Below are 22,922 nucleotides of genomic sequence, written 5' to 3' on the forward strand. Positions count from 1 at the left end.
GCGTGCTGCAGTGTGTCCGTCCTGTTGTCGTCGCCCACCTGTCCGTCTGTCGGCCACCGCCAGGTTGAGGGGTCAGTGGTGGCAGTCGTGACGTGGCGACTACGCATGCCCACTGCTGGCCCAACCTCAATTTCATTTTCTACCTGTTAATTTGAAGGCAGCGGTCACATGACCCCGTAGCATGCTGGTCCCGGCGAATATTGCAAGTGCAGACCCTCCTCCTCCTCCTCCCTCCTCATTCGCGCTTTCAATGGAGGCAGCGGGCAGCAGTCACATGCGGGAAACTCATTAAAGACCTGCCACACTCCCCCGGGTGCACCCCACCCTCCTCCATCACTTAAAATGAAACATGATTGATGAATGTCTACATGTGCACACTCCTGGATGCTACAGTCACACACTTTGGTCGTGACCTGTGTCTGCGCCCTCGTCATCACCTGATGCTAAAATATCGCATGCATTAGTAAACAATACAAACTATATCTATACACAAAGAAGAACAGGAGAGGGGGAGTAGAGAAGGGAAGGTGTAGGCATTATGGCAATAATCAGTCACGATTTTTCATGTACTTTTCAGGTGTTTTCACAGACTTTTGTTTATTTATTAATACGTGTTGTGGAAGTGAAGATGTGGTTAGAGTGCAGTCTGCTCTGTTTGTTTACTTGCTGTGGTTTGGTGAGGTCTTCCTTGTCTGACATTTGACTGTTAGTATTCCCTCAGGTGTTGGTGTCTGTCATACATTAACTGCACTTACTTTGATGATGTGTACACACTGACTAATGTTCTTGTCATCAGTGGACCAACCAAACCTTCTTTATCCCAATATCCACTCAGTTACCAGTGGGGTCACTTGACGCACTGCCTCAACCAATTTTCCTAATATTTGACTATTGAAACCACCATCAAACTCAAACTGCACTCACTGAGTGTTGACTCACCGCTATGGCATATTACTCACCTGTTAGTCCACCCGACAACAAACACTTTACAGCCTACAACTGTCAACATGCTCTCCTTGAGTACACGGCTCTACAAGCACAAAATAATTACTGGACATTGAGATGTGGAAATATTCTGTGTTTACACCTGTACACACCTTTCCTTCTTGAACTACCATGACATGTGGACCCCACCATGCTTTCCTCATCCTTCTCTCTCTCTCTCATCTGTGGGGCTTGTTACAGTCTCATTACTTTATTTTTCTTTCGTTTACTTGAGTTTGTACAATAATCTTGGCCTTTTCAGTAAGTTCAAGTTTTTTGTAAACTCTTTTACTCGCAATCGCTGAGCTCGCCTCCACATCTTCTGGAACTCAGCAACTTGTTGGCGGAAGTTGTGAAGACCACGTGATTTAACTTCTTGTCGTGTACAAAATTGTTAAAAAGCTTTTGTGAGCACCTGTTGACAGGAGGAATATTTAAGGATCATGATGGCAACGCATTCATGCTTGGTTGCGTCGACTTGGAAATGGCGGACAGGTGTAGAAGAATACAAACAGGTGTTGGGTCTGTTTTCTCACAGTAGTCGCCAGTAGGGAGGACTGTGCACGACTGTTTGCTCTTCCTCCCCGTGACGTCGGCTCACCTGCTGTGACCGCCATCACCCATTGTGGGCAAGTCCGGATGCAGGCTGTAGATCACGTGACACAAACGCTGGCGTGACTTTGATGTCCTGTTCCCACCCTTTCCCTACCCTGTCGGGAGGTGAACCTGTGCGCATCCGGGTGATGTAGCTCCTCACCCACGCTTGGCTGCGGACACAGGTGACTGGACACGGCCTTGGGTGGCGACACAGCTCCTGTGCCATCATGATCTTGGCTGAGGACACGGATCATGGCACACAGTCTTGGCTGCTGACACATGTCACCAAACATAAGGTGGGTTGAGGACGCGGCGTGTGCACTTGTTGGAACGGTGGACACGGCTCGTTGACCGTGATCTGCGATGAGGACACGGCTCATGGGATATGATCACGGCTGGGAACCCAGCTCATGAAACATGATCTGGACGGTGGATGCGGCTCATGGATCAAAATCCTTGCCGAGGAAGCTGGTCACTGAACATGGCGTCAGGGGTCACGATCCAGACTGGGGTCACGCCTCGGTGAACGTGATCTGGATTGTGGATAACAGGTTGAACAAGGTTTTATATTATTCTCTGCAACTGCTGGGGGTCTCCTAAAGATCATCATCTTCATCCTCCTCCATCATCATCATCATCATGGTTCTTGATCAACAGTAAGGACACCTGGCGATATTACAACAACAAATAATATTTATGTCAAGAATAAAATAACAGAATAGAATACAATACCTTGATACTCTTATCTTGAGCTCCTTCAATCTGTTATTTTCTTGTACAGCTGTTACCACAAAGGCTGCTGTTTCGGTCGTGAATATTCCATCAATACTTTTTTTTCAGAATTCGTATTTGCTGCCCGTCTTATTCACGATTAGAAGAAGATTTACTTAGGAACGGTTGCAAAATCTCTCAAATGATATTCAGTAAATAAATAAATCAATCAATCAGTCGTGACCAACCTTTCACCCGTTTTTATCCACTTCACATCTTTTCCCGAGTAAAGTGACAGAAAGGGAGAGTGGATGAAGAGCAGGAAGCCAGGCTGCGGGATGAAAGGGAGAAAGACAGAAAAAAGAAAGAAGATATAAATCTGCGCTTGGGACAAGAAGGAAGGCGAGAGCGCAGGCGCGGAGGGAGTGGCTGTGATTGATGGGTTGACACGGCGCGAATGTTTCAAACATTGATGACTGTTTAAATGGCCGGCCTGCAGCGGCGGGGACCATGCGATTCAATTACCCGCTGCATAAAAATACCGACGGTTGGGCGAAATTAATTCGAAAACGATGCCTCTCCTCCACAATGGAGCGTGTGGAAGGCAGTGCCGGGGGGATCGTTACGGGTCCGGCAGCACCCTGAACACCCCGGCCCCCTTCTCTCCAACACACCTGTACCGGGTGGCTACCAGGGACCCGGCTGTTGACAGCTCCACGCTGCAGTTCGATCGCCACGTACACGTCTCGGTGGGGTGGGGCTGCAGCTGGGAGGGGCGGTGATTCCAGAGGAGAAAAGTCTGAAAGTGGAAGTCAGGACTGGTCCTGGTACCCTACATAATTCACCGCACATTTTATACTGTAAATAATTTATTCCCTAAATATTTTACACTGTAAATAATTTATACAATACACCTTTTATACAGTTATTAATTTATACCGCACACATTTTATACCGTAAATAATTTATACAATACACATTTTATACAGTAAATAATTTATAGTAAATATTCCATGCCGCTATAGACTCTACCCTAATATCATCTACCCTGCTTCTATTGTATACAGTAACCATTTCACAATGTACGTATTTTATACTCCCATACACAAAATCTCAACTGTAAATATTTTATGCTGTACTTATTTTTGCCCTATACATTGTATGATTCCTAAAACAGTTTGAACAATAACTCTGTTCCCTTAATAAATTCAAGTGTTTCACAATAACTGTATATTAGCTCACAGTTGGGGGGAAAATAGTTTCAGATGTTTTATAGACACTTGGATATTTGCTGATTTTTTTTTTTCTAATTTCAGCCCCAAATTGTTTTACACGAACTAAAAAAATGTCATTTTGTGTTACCAAAAGTTTCTTTTTAATAAAAGTTGTTTGAGTAACAAAGTCTCGCATTGTGGCGCGTGATGACGGTTAATAACCGTCTTTGTGATGCTGTCACGGTGCCATAGTCTTGTGAACATATTACTGTGGCGGGTGGGAGGCTGGTAGTTGTACAAACACGTTTGTTGCTCCAGCCATCACATGCTTAATACTCCATTGTCATGTGCCCAGGTCACTCTTGTTTTCCTTCCCCCTTCTCTCTCTCTTTGTAGTTGAATAATTGTAGACAGGTTGGTGTCTAGGTGCGTGCAGTACGTGTGTGCACCTGTGACTCCGTCACGCAAGTGCTGTTGTCACGCGCGTGTAGTTTTGATAGCATGTCGCCCAACATGTCTGCCAACGGTGCTTCACGCGGGCAACAGGAAGCAGCAGGCGTGCACTTTGACCTCCAAGACAGAGCACAGAGTGCCAGCGGAGAAGTAGACAACTGTAATCAGCAAACTGTTTGCACAGGTAATCGCCAGGCTGGAGAGTTACCTGGACTTGATGACCAAGAACCTGCCTGAAAGCTTTTACCCGCTTGAGTCCAAATTACCCGACAAACACTGGTAATTGCACCTCATCACAGATGACGATACCCAGCCACATCGACTGATGGAGGAAAACGGCGATGATTTCAATAAGTGAGGCAATCACAGACAGCAATCAGGGGATCAGCAAGTGACAACATCTGCATGTAAGAGCCGCTTGCTCTTCAGCCCGCGAGGTCACGTGACAGTTTGCATCACGTGACAGCCAAGTACAGTCAGTGATATCTTGGTCAACAGAGAAATATAAGCAACGGGCTGTAGGCTTTGTGTTCGCTGACTTTTCTTCCTTCACCTCTCCCCGAAACGTTCATCGAAAAAAAAAACTTGTTGAAAGAAGAAACAAATAAATTAAATAAATAAAATACACAAAACTGAATAGCAGAGAAATATTACATACTGATTATTTACCAATGATATCGTTGTATAATGTTTCACATTTAAAACAGAGTTAATGATTTCAGCTTTTTTAAAAACACATGTATGGACTGCTTTCTCCCGCGTTCTACCCAGAACAGAGACAGTTGTGACAATACCTTTATTTTTTTTTGTTGTTGTAATAATTACATATTTTCAGCCCTTAATCTGTATAATACTTAAACAATTTTTAACATTATATATACTGTTGTTCAGCGAGGTTAAGAAATGTTTCTAATGTTTTTTCCTCGGTTCATCAAACCGGCAATCCTTTGAATTTCTATCGAAACTTTCACAAAAATCTCGTGACAACGAAAACTGAACTCAAAGAAAAGCATGATCTTGGACGAAGGACCAAGTACCGTCGCATACAAAAAAAAAAAAAAAAATAAATAAAATAGCTCTTCCAAAAATAACCAATGTTTGCATAATCTAGACAAAGACAATGAAAGCATGTCTCTAAAAACACTTATCACATCCACGTAAACATCATGATGACATTCACTGGCACCAAGACTGCCTGACACCATGGGGATCGTAACATCTACATTTCTAGACACCCGGCTTCACTTTTTGTCAGTCTTTGCTTCAAAAAGACTACTTTATAAATAAATATAAATAAGAGAAATAAATAAACATGCAGAAAGAAACATGGATGAAGTGCTGATGTTAAAGTTAATCCACTAGAGCAACCTACGCAAGTAAATAAACACATCGATGAAAGTTTCTAGACAATCAACACACAATTCAAGACATGGCACAGTGCTGTCACACGACTGACAGTGACATCAAGTGGTGACGACATCACAAGCTGACAGCTGTTACTGCTGACTCCCTGGATGCGTGGAGCGTGTTGACGGGGGCCTCACGCATGCGCCGTGTCAGCAGAAGTCCAGTCCTGGCGACAAAAACCTTTTGTTTCCGGCTGCGCAGTGCGCGTGCGTCCCATTTTGACACGTGGCCGCGCACAAAAGACCCGACATCAGCCTGAGATCGATGAGAACCGGTAGGCAAGGCCGAGACGACGAGAGATCAAAGCCGGACGGTGGATTCTTTTCAACGGGATATGGAAGTGTTAAAAAAAAAAGAGAGAGAGAGACAGAGAGACAGAGAAAACGAACGACTAAAGGATAGGAAATAGAAAGAAAAGGTAGTAGGCACTCAGCTCAAAACAACGCGGAGTAGGAACAAAAAATAACTCCAAGCTACCCATGATCCCTTAGTTACGGTCACATCTACATCCTGTCTACGACCTCTGCACTTTGAACTACGTGATTGAGACGGGGACATGCACGTTGCTTGGTACCCTAGTCACGTGGCTTATTTATTACCCAGGGTATATCATTTTGAACTAGGGAATAGCCCTATCCCATGAGTAGGTTCACCTCCGCTCTGTTTCTACATCCGTGGCAAGTTGTCCGCTGTGGACGATGTGATGGACGATGACCTCTGGAGTAGCAGCCGACCCCCGGGCTCTGATCTTGTTTCCAGACGCAGACTTCAACCTGGTGACCGAGGGCAGAGTTGCCCTTCCAGCAAGGTCTGTCCTCCCTTCTGTCTGCTGAGTTATCTTCCTTTCGTCCAACCGATTGTGGCTTCCGAGGATCCGTTAGAGAACTTTCAAATTAGTTGTTGTTGTTTTTTTTTTTTAGCGGGGAGAGGTAGGTCCCAGTACTTGAAGTATTTTTTTTTTCTTTGCTTTATTCATTCTGTCTTTATTTCCAACATCCAGTGTAGGGGCAAAAATACATTTGTCAGCCTGTTTTCCTCCAAACAGGTGTGCTGGTGGATTTTTTCCCTCTTCAAATATCAGTTGGTTGACATACACGTGCCCTACTTGTGTGGTCTTACCTTTTTTGTTTTGTTTTGTTTTGTTTTGTTTTGTTTTGTTTTGTTTTATTTATTTACCTGCCCGCTATTTCATACCTGCTACCTGTTCTTTACACTGCACTGAGCTTGGAGACTCCGCTGCCACAAGATGGCGCTTTAGTCTATAAATCAAGGAGTGATTAATCTGTTCATTCACCTGACCAATCAGTACAGGTACGTATGCACTGGCTTAGTGTGGACAACACCAGGTGAGCAGGTGGAGCCGTGTGCAGTGACGAAGAATGAGAGGTTTGTAGTCAAAGGATGTAGGGTGAGGCTCGCAACCTAACAGGTAACAATGAAGGTGCAGAGGTCAGGTGTGAGGTTACCAGGGAATGACTGAGCAATAGAAAGGTAACGGTGTAGGTTTGTAGGTTTGTAGGTTGTACAGCAAGGTTGTCAACTGCATGACTACTACTTTCTTTCCTTTTAAAGTAATAAGTAAAACACATCCTCTACGTCTCTGTCTTTATCTCTCCTTCTGTCTAACCATCCATAGGATGCTACACCACTGTCAAATCATTGCTCTGGCATCTCTACTGACACATGCATCGTGTCTAACTGCTGCGCAGTGATTACAGAATATTTAGTTTTTAAAATCCACAATAATTACAAGAAATTACTAGACATCCTTGTTATATTGCTCATGACTGGACGTAAACAAATATTTACAGTTAAGATATATCGACTGCGATAATTGTGTTTGTATGACAAGGACACAATACTCACTAAGTACAACTTTTACAACTAAGTACAACATTTACAACTAAGTACAACATTCACTGCCAGTGTCAGTGTCATCAGTCAAGCTGACAGCAATCACTCAAGCTCACCACTCAAGTCTTTATACTGAGACCTGCAGGCTCTACTGACCATTGCCAGACTCTGTTCCCGTGGCGATCATGGCGGCCTCCTGGATATTAAATGCATCAAGAAAATTTGTCTCCTTCTGTCCTTCATTATGTCTTCTCATTGACACCCTCACACTGCATTCTGTGTTTAGAGGACCGCGGCTGTAGTCTGGTGGTCTAGCATCCAGGGCTAGGAGCGGCATAGTCGCCTCGTGCACTAGTAATGTGCTTGGCTGTTCAACTGCCAACGTGCCTTTGCTTCGATCTCTCCTCCTCCTCCTCTTCCTCCTCCTCCTCCTCCTCCTCCATCCACTGTCACCTCCCAGCATCCCTCTCCTCCATCACCCACCCGGCTGCCATCCAGCCTCCCCCGATACCTTGTGACAAATAACAGCTCAGGGTAAGTGAAATATCGAATTCTAACCACGTGACAACGTGAAACCAATCACTAATTACTTCCAGAAAGCACGTTTAGCCGCTCGTTCACGCAGTTAAATTCAGATACATTTTCATCAAAGCCGCGCACTTGCAGGCCAACCGCCATTTAGTGCTGTTTGATTTTTTTCTTCCTTTGCAGAAAGAGGCTCAGTTTCGCCCCAACTTCATTTTTTCATCTCTCTTCTTTTTTCCCCTTTTCTCTCATTCATTCTGTCTTTCGCCTTCTTTCTCAATGCAGTCTCTGCGTCTCTGTCTCTCTATTCATTGTCATGTGATTACAGGTCTGTATTATGGAGGTGGAGGGAAGGAAGGAGGTGAGGATAGAGTCTGAGGTGCACGTGAGTGTGGGAGTGGGTGGTGGGTACACGGGTGGATGACTGTGTACTCCAAGACGGGTGCATGCAAACATTATTTGTGTGCATTGACACTGTCGTGCTTGCCAGTGGAGAGATGCTCCTGTCAAAGGAATTTTAAAACAATGATTGCAGGCACTTTCTGTAAGTTGCTGTAACTTAGCTTCTGCTGTCACTTTATTCCTCCTTATGTCTGTATTTTGATAGCAATTCGTGTGTCGGGTGTGGACAAGCTCGATAAAGATATCGCTGATCACAGCCACCTAAGCTTTCTGCTCAAATTAGTTTCTAACATCTCCTTCGGCGCCATGATTTTGTCCTTTAGAAGCTTTTCATTATTTGTTTTGACATCATGGAGCTCTTTTTCTTCTATTAGAGGATCGGCGAATAATAGCTGTCTGGCTTCTCAGTTGCGCCTGTCATCCACGGGAGATGCTCTCAGTCATCAAGTCCGCATCGCAACATCAGACAGAGCTTCCAGACGATCGTGTACCCATGAGCTGTCGAGGACACTTATAGTACACTTGATGTATTATATATCACTTCAACTTGATGTATATTACATATCACTTCAGCTTGATGTATTTATTACATATCACCTCAACTTGATATATTTATTACATATCACTTCAACTTGATATATTACATATCACTTCACATCTTTCGCTGCTCTTAAACAGTTTTAATTGTTTAGACTTTAGAATATTCAGTTTTTACCATCACCTATTTTATTTATATCATCTTATTTTACATTCTTACACAGATTGCGTTTAAGGTTCACACACACACACACACACAAATGTTTAACCAACTGTACTCACACACACCTGAGCGCGCGTGCGGACCACGTGCTTACCAATCACGTGTCCAGTCAGTCCTAATTAATTTTCCTCAGGTTTTGTGTCACGTGACCACCACAGCGATACACTCGTTGTTTATTATCAGCACTGATCACACGTACCTCCACTTTATTATATTATGAACACTGCTTCTCACATTTCTTCATCATAAACTGCCGCTAGAAGACAGAAGGAATTAGTATGTTACTTGGCATAACATCGTCGGCTTACTTCCCTTGTTCTGTCGATTGTCTCCTCATTTATTTTTCTGTGGTGACAGTCGTCTCCCTTCGGGTCCTGTAGGCTTTGGGTGAGGATCCCCTCGCATTCAGTGTGCCTGCTCGGAACTCTCCCGTTCCGTCTTGTAGTATCAAGTCTGGCTTTTCTCCATTTCTCGCCCCCCTTGCAAAGTGTCCATTCTGTCTGGCCAGCCATCCGGCCGGCCATCCTTAACAAGGCAGTAACGGCACGCGCCGCACGTAGCTCGCCGTATCCAGCCAGGAGCCGATACTGCGAGTGGTAATATTGCTAATTGCCGGCCTTTGTTTCATTATGCTGACAAGATGTTTAGTCCCTCGTGCAAAGGAGGGGGGGACCCCACGTTCCGACCAACATCCATCCCCGGCCACAGCCGCCCAGGTCTGCGCCTGGCACGTAGCCCAAGTGGTAGCAATCCCACCCTGCGGCTCCCAGACAATTACATTTGTCCAAACCATCCTCCACCTCCACCCCTCTTGTAACAGAGTACAGAAACACCCTCCGGCCCTCGTCGTCCGTCTGCTAACTGCGAATTCGTGTTGGGGAAATGTTTTGTTGTTATTGTTGTTTTGTTGGGGCCTTATTATTTTATTTATTTTAAATTTTAGTTATATACTAAGTCTGAGTTGCATCTGGTTTTGCTGCGGTGGCAGCTTCCTGCGAAATCTGAGCTCAAGTATCGCGAATAAATGTAAGAACTGATTGGGTGTGTTGCTGGGAATTCATGAGCTGAGTACCTGACAAGAATTGAGCTGTAAAGTTGCAGTGAATTTAAAAAATAAACACAACTGAACTAGTTTACTGCGTTGCCAGGCAACTGAGGTAGTGTTGGTGTTGATGACAAGTGAACTAGTGTTTTGTGTACAAGTGTTGCACTGGTGTGTTGCGGTGTTAGGCAAGAACTACAGACTGAGACAAGGCCTGCAACATAAATCAGGAATTTGTACAGAACGAAATTGCTACAGGAGCAAAACAAAAAAGAAAAACAAAAAACAAAAAAAAAAAAAAAAAAAAGGAACGAAAACAAAAAACAAAAAAACCAAACAAACAAGCATGAGCTTCTATCGACATCGTAGAGATGATTTAAAGATGAAGTAAAAACAAAACAAGGAATTAAACGGAGAGACGAACACCGCGCTGCTCATGCGCGGACGAGCGGCGGAGAGGAGGTTGATGACAGGTGATATCACATCAAACGTTTCCATATGGACGCCGTCCGCGGGTGCCTGCTCCCAAAATAAGATCACGCGAATTTTCGGGCTCCCATCATGCCTCGCGGCAACCTTACGCGACTTCCTGCACGGAGAGTTTGGGTCTGGGAATCTCTGGAAATGGTGAGCCCAAACCTTTTCCTTGTGTCACGCAGCCCGCGGTCTCAGGCGCAAAGACAAACACTTTTCCACACAATTAAAATGTGTCGGGGAACCCATCAACCGCCCCCGGGGTGAGGCCTGAATGACAAGGAGGGAGGGAGCGGGAGGGAAGGGAAGAGAGCTGGAGATGGCGGAAGAGCTGGAGATGAGGAGAAAGGCGGGAAAGAAAGGAGGGAGAGGAGATGGAGAGAGAGAGAGGACTGGAAGTAAGGCGGTGCATGAAATGTTTACAGTCAACTCAATAGTCCTTCACGAGGTGTTGTTGTCAACTTGACAGCAAGTAAGTCCACCAAAACTTGAGATGGAGGGAGTGTGGAGACCGCTGACTACTTACTTGTAGAAGTAATGTTGGAAGGAAGAAAGGAGGAGTAGAAACATAGTTTGCACGACGACCTCTTGTTAAGATGCCCGGCCGAGGGAAAATGTTCCTCCCGTCCCCAACTCCTTTCATTCCAAGTCCTCTACACGCACGCGCCTCTCGGTCTACAAACTGATTTTTAAACATTTTTCAGCAGCTAGTCGCGAGGCAAGCAGGCAGATGTCCTTGTGAAGAGCTCAATGGACAGATTATTATTTGTTATTCATTTCCTTACACATCGTAACTTCCGCTGTTGCTGTCTTTCAATCATGACAAGAAGACAGCTAAAAGGCGGGTAACTGTGAAAACAAAGGGAACTGGCGTGAAGTGTACAGACAGTAATAGTAGGATATGATATAAGACAGCAGCAAAGTGTTAATAAACAGTGAACAGTCTGTCAACAGTCACAGTCGGGGGCTGCTCAAGCAAGGTCAGAGTTTAACGGTCTTAAAAGAAATTAAAAAAAAATTTTTTTTTAAATTCACTAGTAAATTAATAGGACAAGGGAGAGCAGCAACACAACCCTGTTTTCTGGATGATGTTTGATGGCAAGTTCGTTTGACAAATGAAAGATTACAATAAATCAGTTATTGCCTCAAACTACTGGGATTAAGGGCTTGTGACCAGTCGAGCGAGAATTAAGGTCTGAGTTTGGATTGTGTGTACAAGCTCCACCTGTCTACATAATCCACGTGTTTACAAGCTCTTCTTCCCGTGGTATACCTCCAGTGGCTGTCCGCCATCCTACAGTTCTCTCACTCCTCTGGTCCCGGATGTTGGCCTCACGAAATGACCTTAAAAAAGCAGGTAAACAATCTGCATAGTTGGTCGCTTACAAGTCCAACAATGAGGCTCTTAGCTTCTCACAGTCCACAGCTCAGCTGTGAGACAAACAAACGGGTATTGCGTGCGTGGCTGTCATGGTGGCGACCTCGGTGACGAGCGCACCCCGGTGACGAACGCTTTTAGGTGAAGTGACGTTTGCACCCGTACTTGCAGCCCGGAGTCGGTCTCTCTTTTGTCATCGTCCGTCACGCTGCCTGTCACATCAAAGGACGTGACCTGACAGACACTCGGGCAGAAAGCACTCAGGCCTGGTCTGTCTGAGCACCGCGGAGCTGCTCGCGAGGAAACCACCCGAGCTCAGAGAAAGGCCGCTGAATGTGCCGGGTACTACAGGCTTTTGTGCCACCTGTCCTCACTCGTGGAGTCCTAGGGTACGTCCCTGGTCCACCCTCCTCTTCCTCGTCTCAGCGGTGATTAGCTGAATTCCACCCGGGAGTCCGTCTGGTAGTCATGGTGACGCGCGCTGTGAAGGGCGGGCGAGGCGAGGGTCTATTGAGGCGGGTCGCCCCGTTACGGCCGCGGCCTTGTCAAATTATTTTCCAATTTGGCGGAGGACTTCGTCACGGGGCCCGAATTTTACCCTAGGTACCCGACCGATAACCTAGTCGACGGGAAAAAAAAATCTTTCCCTTCTCAAAGTTGCTTACACTTCCCTCTTCCCTCTCTCACGGCCTCGATATGGCCTCTCGCTCTCTCATGATAGTGATGACAGTACCCACCTCCGTGTCTCTCCAGTTCCTAACTTTTATTACTGCGTAGTGTGTGTGCGTGTGTATGTGTGTGTGTGTGGGAGAGAGAGCACGCAGACGAACAGAAAGAGACAGAGAAAATAAGGAGAGAGAGAAAGAAACCTTTTGGCGAGCTGCATGTTACACAAGAGGAGATCGTCTCGTCTTAAAAGGGCGAGTTCGGCATGAAAGGTCTTCATTCAACACAGATGTGTCCGCTTCACCATCCCAAACAGTCGAGACTTGAATAGTGTGTGTGTTTGTGTGTTTGTGTGTTTGTGTGTTTGTGTGTTTGTGTGTTTGTGTGTTTGTGTGTGTGTGTTCCTTCATACAAAGAGGAATTACTACTCAATGTCCGAGATGCGAGTGTCCGAACTGTCATACAGACACACTCAGACCTCAGAACATAGTCTTATGAAAATTAAGCTGAACTCGTAAACACAATCAATCAAACAAACTAACGGATGAATAACTAAGAAAATAAGCAAATAAATAAATAAAGAAATAGTAAATTTTACAGTCTTAGGGACTGGTGCTAGGACAGTTGTTAGAGTTAACCCTGACTTCCAGACATAGAAAATCTTTTAATGGGGATCATAAAACTAAAAACAGATAAAAGAATAAATGTTACTGACAAATAAATAAATAAATGACTGTCATGTTGACAAATTACAATGACTGTCATGTTGACAAATGCACACTGACTGTCATGTTGACAAATTACAATGACTGTCATGTTGACAAATGCACACTGACTGTCATGTTGACAAATTACAATGACTGTCATGTTGACAAATGCACACTGACTGTCATGTCAGTGACACAAAGCTCACAGCTGTCACAGGAGTCAGTAGCCGACAATTCACTGCAAACTCCGGCAACTAGAGTGTGACCAACATTTCAAACTGCAAAAATTAAATCAGTTTTTCTAAAGGATTTTTTTGTTTTTGTTTTTTGCAAATCAGAAATGTGAACCACATCTTCCATTGTGACTGAAGTTGTTTGTGTGCAGTCACATGAATGATTTTATTGACGATATAAACGATGTAGACTGTTGGTGATGACAAGAACACCTACACACATGCACAAAGCTTAGTTTAATTAAATATGTCTTTGTGTTTTAATATATGTAATTGGCTGGCCTCGTGTCTACCTGTATTAAAATAATTTAATTATTTCATTGCTAGAAGTGTTTGTTGTGTCAGTGTGTTTGACATGTTGACACGTGTCGCTCTCTACTTGTCCAACAAAATATTGTTTGTATTCAGCTGCCACCGTTTGACCGGAGCAGAAGCTGCTGTGGTTGTAAGGTGGCATCAACACACGTGTGGCTGGCTGTCTGGCTGGCTGGCCTGTCTCACTGATACACTGTCATCTCACAGCTGCTGAGTGGATTATCTGCTTCTTCCCTCCACAAACCTTCTCACGCCATTTCGATTTGTGAATTGTTTGTTTACTTTTCACATTTACATCAAAGTTTCCTCCTTCTCTCTCTCATGTCCGCTCTCTTTTTTATGTCCCTCCTCACTCTTTCTCTCACTCCTCGTACTCCACTCTCTCTTCTTCACTCATTCTGTGTAGGTCTGTCTTCTTCCTACATCGTCTTCGGTTTCTCTCCCATTTCTCTCTCGCTCACACACACACGCTCAAAAAATCTGCTGCGCTCCAACATATTGTTTTGAAAGCTGGGAAAAATAATAAAATAATGACAAAAATATCGCTATGGATATTTATATTAATATTGCTTTTGTGGCTTAGACAGGGGCCAGAGAGTCAGCATTTGTCGGGAGGTAGATGGATACTGTGCATGATGACACGAATCATCAGATGTGTGAACATCACAAACAACCTCAATCACACATCATTGCAAATAAAAGTGCCTTCCACGGTGTCAGCAAGATAAAAATACTGGAAATAAAAAAAAAAAAAAATACTGCGGAATTTTGCGGCCGATCTCAGAGAAAAAAAATGTATATAGCGATTTTTTTTGTCGTGAGAAATGCAGTGTTATAAATTGTGTATAAAGTAATATTATAAATTGTTACAAAGTATTATTATAAATTGTTATAAAGTATTATTAAAGAATGGTAGGTTGTCGCGAGGCTGGAGGTGAGGCTGCGGTAGCGGGTGCCGTGCCAACATGCAGCCACCCGACACAAACTTGTCCATCTGGCTGTGAAGCCGCTCAAAGTGGCGTTAGCCCCTTGTTTGGTCAGAGAGCCTCGCAGGATTTGCATAAATTACTCCGACCTCAAAGGAGCGCCGTGCAGCGGAGGGGAAAGATTACTCGGTGCGGGGTGGAAGGAAGAGGAGACCCGGGTCTGGATGATTAAAAAAGATGTCATGAATATGACTCCCAAACTCTCGCCATTTCTCGCACTTGTAAATGCCTCTGGGAAATGTCGCGAGACGCTGCAAGCCTCGCTTTTGCCCACTTCCCGTGCGGCCAGCGCCAGCCCCCGTGTAGGGGGTCAAAGGTCAGCGGGCGCAGGGTGCAATCTCCATCCGAACCGAGTTCTAGCGAAACAAAGACTGGTTCAGTGGCAGCGCCTGGACGAGGGCTCATAATTACAAAATCAAACTGGAAAACCGCATCAGAGAAAAGCAGGTCCTCGTTTGTCGCAAAACACTGTGGCCTTAACCTTTTTATATGTGTGTTTGTGTGTGTGTGTGTGTGTGTGAGACAGAAATGTATAACTTTTTCTTTATTTTCCTATAATATAGTAGTGTATGTAGTATATGTAGTGTCTGTAAATTTGGGATTGGGATTATCGAGATAGAAGAAAGATTATTATGAAGTGTTCCTCTTGCAATCTCTTATTTCTTATTTCTGTTTGTTAGCTTCTGCCTGAGCTCTATGCCACGACCAGTCAAAGCTATTTTCTGTTAACACGATGAAATTGCAATTTATTAATCACTGTGAAATTCTATTTTATTAATCACGTGAATTGTAATTTATTAATCTCCGTGAAATTCTGCTTTAGTAATCACTGGGAACTTGTAATTTTATTTGGTCTTTCCTTCTTTCTTTCTTTTTTTGTCGCTTTCTTTCTTTAAATTTTTTTTCACTCCAAGCCCAAAGAACATAAATAATTGTTAATATGCTTGTCTGTTTGTATGAGAACAGAAATAATATTGTCTTTATACCCGCATACCACATTCTTCCCCAGAATGCACTGTTCATTAAAGATAGAAGGAGGGTGGATTTGTATCGATCCCTCTTTTTGTCGCCCTGGTTACTTTTGTTTGATGTGCAAGTTTTCTGAGTCCTGAAATCCATTCTTACGACTGAGTTGTGTAGAGGTTCTTATCTCCAAGACCAGACTCATTCGATCATCAGGGTTGGTATTTGTAGTTTTGTTTCTGTTCCCGTGAAAAGAACGTTCTTTGCTCCTGTCTTTATAACAACATTCGTTCCATAAGAAAAATCTCAAAAAAAAAATACAAAAAGCAAAAACAAAAACAAAAATCCAAACCCGACGATCATCTCTGATAACACTCTACGTTGAGAATTTGTGAAAAATAAAAATAATACAAAGAGTGAGTGAAGGACTCCTACAGGAGACAATGGCAGCCTGTGATGTAGAGAAAGTTCTAGCATTACAAAAACAGAATTGTATCGCGGAGACTGACTAAAAACACAAAATAAACTATCGATGATGTTATGGAGAAAGTCTCGCCACACAAGTCAGAATTATAACCCCGAGGTTGCGAAAAAAGAAAACAGCAAAGAGACTCATAATGTAGCTCTCAGTTCTGAAATACAGCTCCAGTCCTACTCATCCAATTTTCATATTTCTGTTCTTTCTTATATTTTTTGTTTTCTTTCTATCTTTCTAACTTGTTTTAGTTGTGGTGAGCACTGAAGTGTATCTTGTTGCAGCTCACTCCTTGCATTAGTCTCCTCCATGGACAGCATCCCAGGTCCTCTGTGGCAACATGAAAATGTCATCTGTGGATACACGCTTGTTACCTGTATTATTGTTTAGAATATTATTATTTCTTTACCTGTATTATCTGTTTACAATATTATTATTTCCCACCACCTATTGTTTTGTGGCCGCTAAGCCGTTGAGCGCAAACCGTGAAAATGTTTGAAAGAGGAGCAGGAGGCAGCCAAGCTTCAAAGTGCTGGGAGGCGATGGAAGACTAGTCCTCGGACAGTCGTGTTCACTTCTACCCTCTCACATCATTTAGTTTGTCAGTAAAGCAGGGAAGACAAAGTGCGGACAGTAAGAATCAGGTGTCGTGAATTTGAATCTCTTCCTTCCTTCTTTCTTTCTTTCATTGTAGACTTGAAGGAAAAATTCACTGATGTTGAAGCTTAATTTTTTGTTTTTACTTATGAAAAAACTAATTCACTAGTGTTGAAGGTTTATTGTTATTATTGCTTGTTATTGTTGTTGACCGAAAGCTGTATACTACAAGTGATATGGCGCTGGTAAAGATGAAGGAGGCAGGAAGAGGACAGGATGAGGAGGAGCAGTGGGTGGGGTGGATGAGAGGAGGGAGAGAGATGGACAGCGCACGGCCAGAGCCGTCAGAGAGACATCTGACAGTGTGACTAACGAGGATCCACTTAAAATCTCCCCCCCGATCCCCCCAATACACACCCGCCCCCGATACACACCCGCCATCCTCATGCGTCACGGAAACCGCCTCCCTCCCCTAGTCCCCCACCCGCTCACTACACTCCATTCAATCGTCCCTAACCGCCTGTCATGGATGGCAGTTGCCAAAAATCGAGAGTGACATTAACGCTCTCATCGACGTCTCTCTGTCTCTCGCTCTCACTCTCTCCCTCTCTCTCCCCCTCCTCTGCTCCTCCTGTCGTCTGTGGGCGCTGCACACATCAATGGCCGGTGCTTTCAAGGCTAATACGTATCGAAGCACTGGCCTTGTTGTCAGATGTTAAACTGCTTTCAACCCTCGCCGATCATTTTTGTCAAAACACGATAATGGGGCAGACGATCGATTCGATGTCGTTATCGACAGTGAGACATGACCCTCCCTCCAGTGACTCTCCTCCTGTAAACTGGCTTACAGCCTTTGGTTGGTTGGTTGTGGGGATTTGATGTGTAACATTTTAACAGCATTTTGTTGATTAGTTGCGGTAACATTTTAGTTGCATTTTGGTAAGTTGTTGCGGTGCTGTATTCTGTAAACAGCGAAGAAAAAAAAGAAAAAAAACAAAAAACAAAAATAGTTTTAATGGTACGTGTTAGTTCACATGTAAAGATACAACTGTTATTTTATCGTAACTTAAACACTATTTTATATTTAAAAATACATTTTAGGTGGATTGTTTCTTTTTGTTTTGTTTTAGTCGGTAGTCCATACTTCAAATACCTACCTGTATGTAAAAACTTATTTATTTGTTCACCTGGTGGAGCACTTTAAAATCGTCCCCTGGCAGTGCTTTTTACAGGAAAGTAAATTCACCAACAGTCGAAATTCAGTGGATAACGTCTCCGTTTTATTAAAAGCTTTCCTATAAAATATTTTAATCCAATTTAAACAGCCCTCACTAAGTTTCCTTACCTCGGGTGCCGGGTGGCCTGTCCGCTACCCTGGAAGTCAGTGGAAGATGTTTTGGTCACAGACAACACCCGAGATGAGTTTTCAGTCTGTCCTCTAATGTCATCGCCGTGCAGGCCCTGTGAAGTGTTCTAACATCTGTGATGTGTGCCAGTGTTCCAGTTGAATGATCACGAGGGTCATGGCTGTCCGACCTCCCATCACATGGAGGGCGCACGCCGCGTGCCTTGAGGTCAACTGCCAATAATTTGCCTTTTAATTTAAACGAATTTAGACGTGTAAATAATAATAAAAAAAACACTCCAAAGACAAGAAAAAAGTAATAAAAATAAAACACCCTCTAATTCCCCAAATGGCCATCAATAAAGGGATGAAAAAAAACGAGAAAACTAAGTTAAAACCCAAAAAGCCAGAGGAGACTAATTAAAGCATCATGAGCTGTCAGTTGCAGCGCCAACTGTAGTCACAGACAACAGGCAAGTCAAATAGAAAGTTTGGCTGAAATGATAGACATGATTGAATGATTGATGTGAATCATGCTGGATGAAGACTGAGGACTGCTGAAGGTGTATTTACAGTCACGTGTACATCACAGACAGGTGTGTACACCACAGACAGGTGTGTACATCACAGACAGGTGTGTACATCACAGACAGGTGTGTAACTCACAGACAGGTGTGGGGGAGTGTTGCTCTCGCACGAGGTTGTCACCTGAGTGGCAAGGGTTCGCATCCTGGGGCTAGTCGCATATCTTTCTAAAACTTCAAACTGCTGTAACGAAGGAAATTTAGAATCGTTCTTCAAACATCGCTTCATCGACATGCGTTGCACGAGCGCATGCGAGACACTTGGCTGATGGGAAGGAAATTCTGGCTAAAGACTGTCTCTTACTTAAACATTTTAACTAAAATTGTATTGTGCACTACGTTTCAAAACTGATGAGCTAAACAGACTTAAGGCCTAGAAATGTTTAAAATTAGAAATATATTGAACTGGCTTCTGGATTTGGAGAGCGTACAGAGATGAAAAAAATGACAATCGTGGAGGGTCTGGAGAATAATGACGAGCCGGAGGATAGTGTTACCAGCAGAAAGTTGCTTGAATGTAGCTATTGCATGGCAGTCGTGGTGAAAGAAAATGTCGGGCCAACGATTTGTGTGTGTAAAAAGACTTAAAAAATGTAAGAATGCCATTGCAAAGCTGAATAAACTTCCTTCAGCAAGACTTGCATTGAGAGGAGTTGTGACAACTGAATGTGTGAAGTCTTGGCGCACACACACATCAGTGGCAGTCCCCCACCTTCTGTCACACAGGTAGGACGCCACCAACACAAGTTTGTTTACATCCTTCAGGTGAGATCCACCTGTCCACAGGGTACAAGCTGCTGGACTTCCCCGGGTGGCCATGACTCAAGGTGGTGTTGGTCAGTCGGCAGGAGGACCAGCGCCGACACTTTTCTTGTCAAATGAGTTGTCCCCCCAAAATACTGGTCTGACTCCATTATCACTGATATTTTGTAACAGAATTGTGATCAGACATGATTGCAAACCTCAGTTTAATTTACCATTTTATTTGTTTTTTGCTTGAAAGACCTGCATGGAATGAGAGTTCTGTCCCTTCGCCTAGCAGGCTCTCCATGATTTGGTTTAAGTTTTGTGGTTGTGCTTCGATTTGGATAAAAGTGTTGGACCTTCGTGTTTACTTGTCCTTCTACTGGGCTTTCTTCCTCTCCTGGTTTGCAACAGGTCTGTACATAATGTAGATAATGTAGATAATGATATTTGAAGTGTTTGAAGTTGTGGTTTTATTGGCTGGACTCCACTCCGCGTGCTGCACTGGCGAGATATTGCGCTGTGTAGAGTGCCACACTGCCGTTGTCATCGTGTGTATTTTGTATTACATATTGCGTTTGTTTACACTTTATACTATGTTTGAATTTTTCTTCTTCTTTCAAGGACCCTCACTTCGCAAAAACTCGCGAGAACTACGGGAAAATGTCGCGCTGAGTGTCCCTTTGGTAGAGGGAGGGGAAAGTGCCACGTGACGTCACGTGACGCCAGCGAGCGGATCATGGTGCAGTCAGACGGTAGAGCGACGATGACGTGCCTGACGTCACTGTGCAGGAGGGTGACGTGATGATGGATGACGATGTGACGTGGCTGTGTGCGCTAACCTTGCGAGGTCGCACGTCACGTAAGGTCACGTCACACCCCGGAGGCTGATCGCACAAAGCGGAGGATGTCTCCACATGCAACCGAGAATTAAAGGGGAAAGAGCAGAATTTTGAAGACAACAAGAATACAAGTAAATTTCTTTTCTTTCGTTCCTCTCTTCTCACCTTTGTTCTTTTCTTGTGTGTAAAGTTATTTTTAGAGCTGACCTGTGGTTGTCTCGAGTGTCTTCTACCTGAGTAGTCCGCAGCAAAAATGTCTGCTTGATCTTCTTTTCTAAACTTAGATAAACACGACCATTGCACACGTCTCGGTACTGTCCACAATATAATAATACAAGCTGCAAAGTAAGTTCAAATGCGTCAAATGCACCTTGAAGAAATAGGTGACTAGTCTCACCTGCTGACACCATGATTTTACATTAATCAAATTTTAAAAACAATTCTCAGATACTCGCAATATCAAAAAAAAAAAATTAACCATACACTTTATGCAAATCCTGGTATATAACCATTTGTTTACCATTTGTTTACCACAAAATCCACTTTGATAAAAGTACAAAATTGCTGTTTGCAGCGATAGATGTTAATAAGGAGGCGAGAAAAGCTGACGCCAGGAGAGACTGGCAGCGGAAATCCCGGAAACAGCAAAAAGTAGTCTGTGTACATCACGAATAACACGAGAAGAAAGTTCCGGAAAAAGCGGCTTATAATCATAAAAAAGTGTACATACAAAAATAACATGTCACGGAAATATCGGAAAGAAAAGGAATTATCGGCTACACACGGTAAAACCAAGGCTCGGTCTTGGCGTCTTTACATTCTTCATCCGAGACAGTAGACCTCCTCCCAACACCTTCCCCTCCCAACCTTTCCCTCCAAAAGCCTCGTCGTTTTTCTTCAATTGAACAAAACCACGAACAGCGCGGCGTTTCGGGTTTTAGTTGAAATTTTCGATTTGTTGGGCACAGAGAGAGGCGGCGAGAGCGATGGGCCAGGCAATTAGCGTAATGGTGGGTGAGTCAGAAAAGGAAAAAGTCTTGGCTTGCCGCGCCAAGATGGTCGTCTACTTGATGATGGTTGACGGCAACGATAAACAGCGGCCGTCGTTCGCCACTTCCGCCCGCGCATGAGCGCAGAGTTGGACGTTGCTCCAGGGATCATGGGAGAGATTGGTATTATCTTAGGCAGATTGGAGCTTCATAGGAACTGAGGAAGGAAAACGAAGATGGGAGAAATGAGGTGTTATGAGGGGACGAGGGTGCATGCAGGTTGTTTTAAACAACGGCTCCTCAAAGGGATGTGAGCAAATTAGTAATTATATCTGAACAACACTGCCAGAGGTGCGAGGTTACCATCCAGTGGAGCTGGCGACACCGGTGGCAGTGTTGTCATTTCTAAAAACAAAATTCCGGGTTTCGAGGCGCTCATTTGCAAATGCCAAGAATGAAGGTTTTCTGAGCGAAGTGTAACAATAAGGGAATGCGTATTTACTTTCCAATTTGTACACCGGGTAGAAGTATCGACCCTTTAGAAAGCAAGACGCCAGCCACAGCTTTTAATATGAATTATAAATGTAAGTCCGAATAATTACTTTGAGAAATAAGACGACAGCAAGAAAGAAATATGAATTATTGGTTTTGCCAAACTATATCAGACGAACAATTTATTGCCTTTGACACATTCTAGACAATTGTAAATAAACCAACCATCTCCTCCTGATATATCTCAAAGGTAAAAAAAATGATTAACACGGTCAAATCATAAAAAGTAACAGTCGATAAATCAATGAGGACACGAGGATCAGCGAGCACAAATAAATAAATTATTTCACAAGAATGATCAGCAGAATCAAGGATTTGTCATTCTTCTCTGTTTGAGTATTGCACGCGCTCAGGTAGACAGACTGACAAGCTTTCACCCTGTAGTTGCCGGGTATGTCCTTTAAAAGGCTAAACCCTTTATTTCTCCATGAAATATTATGGCTCTCCGGTCTCCACACTTTCTCACTTTTGTATAAAGTGGAACTCATTTGATCCTCATCGTCGTCGCTGTCGTCGTCGTCATGTACGATTACTGTAATTCTCAGTCTTGTCAATCTTTGGAAATAATGTCGACCTTTCTTTTTAACGCGACAAGGAGCGTGAGGTTTAGTAGTGTCTCGCTTGACTGCACACGTGTACCTGTTGTCTCCCCTCGTTGACTCTTTTGGGTTTACTCCTCGATTAAATCCTCGTTGTCTCAACTCTTCTTGCTTTTAATATATATATATATTGTTGTTTTTGTTGTCGTTGTTTATGTGTTATAGGTGTGTGTGTGTTATTGGAGTGTGTGTGTGTGTGACACATCGTGCGATGCCCGAGGACAAGAGGAACATCATTTCAGTGAAGCAGCGGAGGATGAGGCCGGTGCAGGGAGGCTTTAGTGTGTTTTTAATCGGATTAACAGTGAGCGTGGGCTTGGACAAGCGCGCTCTTAAGCGATTTCCATTGTTTTATTTCGGCCCTAATATCAACAGCCTTTGTTTGGCCGCCGCCAGCGACAAGACGCCGCGCGATGCGTGCCGCGTCCGCCGCGCGGTGCCTGCCGTTGTTTGCCGCGGGGCTGGCCGCGCCACTGGCAGCGGCGTCCGCACAAAGGTGAGAAAATCTTTCAAATCACCGTGGC

General features: G+C 43.9%; 1 long non-coding RNA gene across 1 annotated transcript in view; it reads left to right on the forward strand.

Moving 5' to 3' along the window:
- LOC112555314 overlaps positions 1 to 22,922 on the forward strand; it is a 50,585-nt gene that overhangs the window by 10,839 nt on the left and 16,824 nt on the right. The window contains exon 2 of the long non-coding RNA XR_003097439.1: positions 20,041 to 20,389. This is a non-coding gene — a long non-coding RNA (uncharacterized LOC112555314). The remainder of the gene's footprint in view (positions 1 to 20,040; positions 20,390 to 22,922) is intronic.

This window comes from Pomacea canaliculata, linkage group LG14 (assembly GCF_003073045.1).
Source record: "Pomacea canaliculata isolate SZHN2017 linkage group LG14, ASM307304v1, whole genome shotgun sequence".
In the NCBI taxonomy this organism is placed as follows: Eukaryota; Metazoa; Mollusca; class Gastropoda; order Architaenioglossa; family Ampullariidae; genus Pomacea; species Pomacea canaliculata.